The sequence below is a fragment of the Apium graveolens genome, chromosome 7 (assembly GCF_009905375.1).
Source record: "Apium graveolens cultivar Ventura chromosome 7, ASM990537v1, whole genome shotgun sequence".
In the NCBI taxonomy this organism is placed as follows: Eukaryota; Viridiplantae; Streptophyta; class Magnoliopsida; order Apiales; family Apiaceae; genus Apium; species Apium graveolens.
Genome location: NC_133653.1, coordinates 70,578,148 through 70,584,803, shown reverse-complemented (window position 1 = coordinate 70,584,803; position 6,656 = coordinate 70,578,148). Strand labels below are relative to the sequence as shown.

Sequence of the window (6,656 nt, the reverse complement as noted above, 5' to 3'; positions counted from 1 at the left end):
TATAGTGTAAACCCTATGTCTGTGTTTATATATTACACAGTTACAAGATAATCGCTAATTGATATGGAATATAATTCTGCTTCCTAATATATATCAATCAGATATCTTTTCTTCCAAGTATTCCATTCTTTATGGAATTCCTTCTTCATGCATATCTCTTCTTATGTTTATCTTGATCTTCTTAACTTTAATCAGCTGCTGTCCTTATCTGATCGTCCTTCAGCACTTAAGTTCTGATATCTATCTCCTGATGTTTATCTCCTGATAACATAAGTACTGATACCTCTTAAGTCCTGATGTCCAGTATAAGTACTGATCAGTTAAGTACTGATTTGTCCTGTTCAAATAAGATCTGAAATCTAAACATAAAACATATTAGCCATGACATTATCAAATATATCTAACATACACATCTCTATGTAATAGACAAGTATTTCTTATTTCGAAATCAAAGCCCTCAGCTGTGGCACGAAACGATAATGATTCAAAAATAAGAACTACTTTCTACCATGTTGGAAGGCTATGACCGACACAAGCCCGTTGTATCATTGGCCAATTACTACTTGATATTATTTAATTTTAGAGGGATTATATTACGTTACAATCATAATCATATTATAAAGAAATTCTTCCTTTTAAATTAAATATTTCAAATCAATAATCAATAATCATATGATTCCCAGATCGGGTGGAGCATTGTCAAGAGGCGTCACTTAATAACCCTTTCTTACAGATAAAAATCTGTTGTTGATAGAATCATCCTTTCTCTCATATCGAAAATTCATATTCAATTACGTGTTTCATAAACACAAGAATCTCATGATTGTATTCATAATATTATTATTAAGGTTATGAAACAATTTCACTATACTAGGTTGTCTAACAAACGCCTTATGTTTATTTAAGTTCACCTAAATCTATCATCGCATGATAAACTAAGCATATATCACATATATCAACATGAATAAATATCAAGGTAGGCATGTTACATCATCTAGCACATTAATCTAAGCATTATACATCTCTATGTATCACATGAAGCATTTAAAATCAATTCAAACGATCAAAAACATCTTTAAAACACTTCATGGAATATAAACAGTTCAAAACTTATATATAAACTAAAATTGATCACTCCATTAGATCCGTCTCGAAAAAACGAATCCAACGGTATATTGCACGCCTAAAACGGAGTTACGAAACTCCCAGAAAATCAATTTTAAAATCAATAGACGGGCTGTAACGCATTACAGGAACGCGTTACAAGCCCTGTAACGTATTCCAGTGATGCGTTACACCCCTTTTAAGCCATTAAAGGGTGTAACGCATTCCGTGAATGCGCCACAGGTGTGTAACGCATTCCCGGAATGCGTGACACCCCTATTTTTTTTTTATTTCTTCCGCCGCCTGACAGACGTTCTCTTTCTCGGTTTGCGCGCCTGACATCATCTGTCTTCTTTCTCCGTGCCAGTAATACAGCAGACATATATACAGCAGACATATGCACTAATATATATACTTACAATTTATATATATATATATATGATTATTTAATTACGAATTTAATTGCAACAACTTCAAAAATTCATAATAAAAAATCTATACATCATAAAATTATGAAAAAAATACCCAGACGATCTACAACACTTGTAGAACCCAGATCAATATTCAAAATTATTCTGAGAAATGATTTCTCATCAGACAAAATTAATCCATGATATAACTTGTAAAAATCATAATTAATTCATACAAGCACATAAAATTCTGAAATTTTTACCACAGATCTATATGTATACAACCTATGCTCTGATACCAATGTTGGATTTTTAACGCAGCGGGGGCATGGCAAAATACTTTTACACATATAAAATCCAAATAAAAGCATATAAATCGTGAATAAAAATTCGAGGGATCGAATCTAACCTTTTAAAATAATTCGGAGACAACGATCAGAGATCCTTAGAAGTTGCTCCTCAAGTGTGAAGCACTCCACCGGTATCCACCAAGAAAACGATGTTAAGGAGGAGGAAGAAGGTGGAGAGAATTGGGTTTTCCAAACTTTTTGGGTTTTCGGGTTAGAATAAAATTAGGGTCTATAATAGTGTATTTATAGGCAAAATTTTCAGCTGAAATTTTCCCATAAATATTATTATTATTATCCCATTTATTATTCTCATTAATAATTAAAACACTTTTTAATCATTAATCCTTTTTCTAAACACTTTAGAAATAATTCTCTCTCTTGATTTAATTTCCAAAAATTAAATCCTTTAATTAATAATATTAAGAACTTTTCTTAATTAATTTATAATCAATTAAATCTCATTTAATCAATTATTAAATTTGCCAATTAATTATTTATTTGACAAATAAATAATTATTTAGCCATTATTAATTAATTCCTCCACCCTTAAATCATTCTCTTTTTATGGTGTGACCCTGTAGGTTCAATATTAAGCCGGTAGTAGAAATAAATAATAATAAAACTATTTTATCATTATTTATATAAATTCTCTAATTTATTAAATATGATTAATTAATTAATCACATTTATTTTACATCGTGAGGGATACTTCTCAGCATATCGCGACTATCCGGATAATATGAATTCACTGCTTAGAATACCAAGAACCTATTCAGTGAATAGTTACCGTACAATAAACTCCTTCTACCCTACAATGTTCCGATTAAATACAAGGCATGGATCTCGTGTCAAGCCTATCTAATTCAATCACTTGCTTACCATTTACTATGCGTAGTTCTATGCAAATTAGAAACTCCTTTCTAATTTCATTCACTCTGGCCAGAGATTCCTGAACTAGCATAAGTGGATCAGCCTTGAACATTCGCTTCCTTCACTGGAATGGGTAGATCCTTTATTGATCATACACTATCTTCGTGTACAAATTCCTATACCCAGAAGAGCCCTAATAATTGTCCCTGGAGACTAAGAACTAAACCAAAGCATAGTTCAGTGTACACAAGATTACTATGATGACCTCAAGTCTAAGGATACTTGTACAACTATCACTCTGCGAACAACCGCTGACACGTGAGTGAACTCCATCAGTTGTTCAGTTGTGCGAGTCATGTTCAGTGAACTTATTCTATAATAAGCACCTACATACTAGCTATAGTGTCACCACACAAATGTCTATGAGAACAGACATCCTTCATAATGAAGCAAGCATAGTATGTACCGATCTTTACGGATTATTGATAAGTGGCATTTTATACCACTTAGAACGTCTTAAAATGGCTTAAATTGGTGTCTTGAAATCAAGTATTTTGTGTATTTGATGCGTTTTTCTAGTGTTTATGCATTTTAGGGTATTAGTTGCATTTCGGAGGAGGAATCATCAAGAATAAGCCTTGGCATGTGTTCACCATTGAGAGAGGAAAAGAACGGGTAGATTACGGCGAAGAAACGGAGCAAACCTGGAATTTTTCCAGTAGGGTCCTGCGCGCCCGCGCAGCAATGATGAGCGGCCGCGCAGCAGCCTTGCGCGCCCGCGCAGAAATGCTGAGCGGCCGCGCAGGGTCGGGGAAAAAGCTGAATTATTTTAGACTTCTACTTCTGTTTGGCTTCCAACTTCTATGTAATATGAGTTTTATGGGACTATTATATAAGTAGATTTGAGACGTTTTCATAGAGAATAAGAGGGAGATTGTGTTTTAGATTGTGTTTTGCGCAAGAAGCGAAGGAGATAAGGAAGAAGACCGATTTAGCACACCGCAACGAAGGAGGAAGCATATATTCTTGTGATTTTTGTTTCGTTGTAACGTTGGATGCTAGTTTTCTTGCTTTAACTTATTTACTCTTGTGACGTACTCTATTTTAATATAATTAGTTTAGTTATTATTTTCTTGTGTTATTTATCATGATTTCATATGAACCCATGATGGCGATAAGTTCTATTATGGGCTAATCGTGATCATGGGGTTGCAACGGATTTATTATGGAATTATTTAGTTAATTGTTTAATACTTTAGTGTGTGATGATTGCATGATATCTAGTATTGGTTGTGTGTATTCGTCTTATGTGCGTCGCGAACATATAAGATAGGGTGTTAATCTCTTGTGAAGCGACGGTGGATCTTGAGATTTAGAACTTGCCATGCTAGCATAGGTTCATGTACGTTGTGCATGATTAGTGGGTAATTCTAACAGTTTTATTTGCCCTATGTAATCAAAAGGGATAACTTGTGTTTAAATCGTTGTGTTGTCAATTTCTATAGACATATAGGAACTCAACATAATTGATGACTATTCAACTTCTATCTTAATTGTGGATGTTTGGTAGAATGGTATTAGTACAATGAAAGTTGGCTTTTATCAGTTTCGTGTTATTCGATTAATGTCATCACTGTCACATGCTAAAGGTAATAACAATGGCTATAGAAGGAAGTAATAATGAAGTTGTGATCTCATGAGTGTTTTATTATTGATAAATTGAAGTGTTAGTTAAGTGGTTAATTAAGTAGTTAATTATAGTTAATATTTAATCAACAATTTTAAGTGTTATTATCTTAACATTGAGAAGTAATCATACATTGGTGAGTGAGTTTAATTAGACAATAACTTAGTCTGAGTCTCTGAGGGAACGAACTAGAAAGTATTCTATATTACTTGCGAACGCGTATACTTGCGTGAATATTAGTGCATGTTTTCGCCCTAACAAGTTTTTGGCGCCGCTGCCGGGGACTCGGCGTATTTGTTTAGTTTATGTACTTACCATCATTGGTCATTAGGACTCAGTGATTAGGACGTAGTAGTTAATTACTCTTTTCGGTTGTGTTTCAGGTACTTTAGCAAGCGTTTATGCAAACTCGTTCTCGTGCTCACAAGAGGACCTTAGATACAGCTGAGGAGAAAGACGAAGTTCTTGATACTCCGGAGAAGTTAGATTTTGAGGATTCGGATTCAGGAACTGAGCAGAAAGAACCAGTAAACATGGAAGATCGTATTGTTCAAGCTGATCCAGCTCTTATGGATTTTTCTCGGCCTAAAATTGATGACATTCAGTCAAGCATCCTTCATCCGGCTATTCAAGCTAACACCTTTGAAATCAAGCCAGGCACTATTCAGATGGTGCAGAATTCTGTTTCTTTTGGAGGAGCGGCAACTGAAGACCCCAACATGCACATAAGGAATTTTGTCGAGATCTGCAGCACTTTTAAGTATAATGGCATGACTGATGAGGCTATCAAGTTGAGGCTTTTCCCATTCTCACTGAGGGATAAGGCTAAAGACTGGTTACATTCTGAACCAGCTGGGTCCATCACTACGTGGCAAGATCTTGCGCAAAAGTTTCTGGTGAAGTTTTATTCAATGGCAAAGACTGCTCCTATGAGGAGTGCTCTTACTCAGTTTGCGCAGCAACCTACAGAATCTATGTGCGAGGCTTGGGAACGCTACAAGGAAATGTTGAGAAAATGTCCACATCATGGAATGCCAGATTGGATGGTAATCACTGGTTTTTATAATGGTTTGAGGGCCCAATCTCGGCCCATGCTCGATGCAGCAGCTGGAGGAGCCTTATGGGCTAAAAGCTATACTGAGGCATATAATCTTATAGAGACAATGGCTGCAAACGAGCATCAAAACCCAACTCAGAGGATGACGTCAGCAAGGTAGCAGGTATTCTGGAAGTTGATGCAGCCACCGCTATTGCAGCCCAGCTCCAAGCGCTATCAATGAAGGTTGATTCTTTGGCTATGTATGGAGTTAATCAAATAGCTATGGTTTGTGAGCTTTGTGCAGGTTCTCATGCTACGGATCAGTGTTCTCTTGTCAACGAATCTGTTCAGTATGTGAATAATTATCAGCGACAACAGCAGCCTGTGCCAGCGACCTATCATCCTAACAACAGAAATCATCCAAATTTCAGCTGGGGAAATAATCAGAATGCTATTCAGCCACCATATTAGCAAGGAGTGAGTAAACAGTTTAACCCACCTGAATTCCAGCAACCACAGCAGTATGCTACAAGACAATCATATCCTCAACAGGGAAGTGCAGTTGCACCTACTAGTGCTGATTTTGAGGAACTTAAGCTGTTGTGCAAGAGTCAGGCGGTTTCTATCAAGACCTTGGAAAATCAAATCGGTCAATTAGCCAATGCAGTGCTCAATCGTCAACCTGGCACTCTTCCCAGTGACACGGAAGTACCAGGCAGGAAGGAAGCTAAAGAGCAAGTCAAGGCTATTACCTTAAGGTCTGGAAAAGTAGCTGATGCTGTAAAGGCAAAAGAAGTCGAAGCTGAAGTTAGAGATGAAGAATCTAAGCAAAAGGAGAAAGTGGCGGAACCAAAGAAGACTACTGTTGAACACACTCTGCCTGAGGCTAATACAGGGGAGAAACAGCTCTATCCTCCGCCACCTTTTCCTAAGAGATTGCAGCAACAAAAGCTGGATAGACAGTTCGGGAAGTTTCTGGAGGTGTTCAAGAAACTTCACATCAATATACCTTTCGCTGAGGCTCTGGAACAAATGCCTAGTTATGCGAAGTTTATGAAGACTATTCTTTCAAGGAAGGTGAAACTGGATGACCTTGAAACCGTTGCTCTCACGGAAAAATGCAGCGCTGTTCAGCAGCAAAAGTTACCACCAAAACTGAAAGATCCAGGAAGCTTCACCATTCCTTGCACCATTGG

The 6,656-nt window shown here is 36.5% G+C and overlaps 1 non-coding gene across 1 annotated transcript; it reads right to left on the bottom strand.

The window, feature by feature from the left end:
• Positions 1–5,347: 5,347 nt before the first annotated feature.
• Positions 5,348–5,454, bottom strand: LOC141675882 (small nucleolar RNA R71). Its single transcript, XR_012556510.1, has one exon. It is a non-coding gene; the product is annotated as a small nucleolar RNA R71 (small nucleolar RNA).
• Between the last annotated feature and the right edge of the window lie 1,202 nt (positions 5,455–6,656).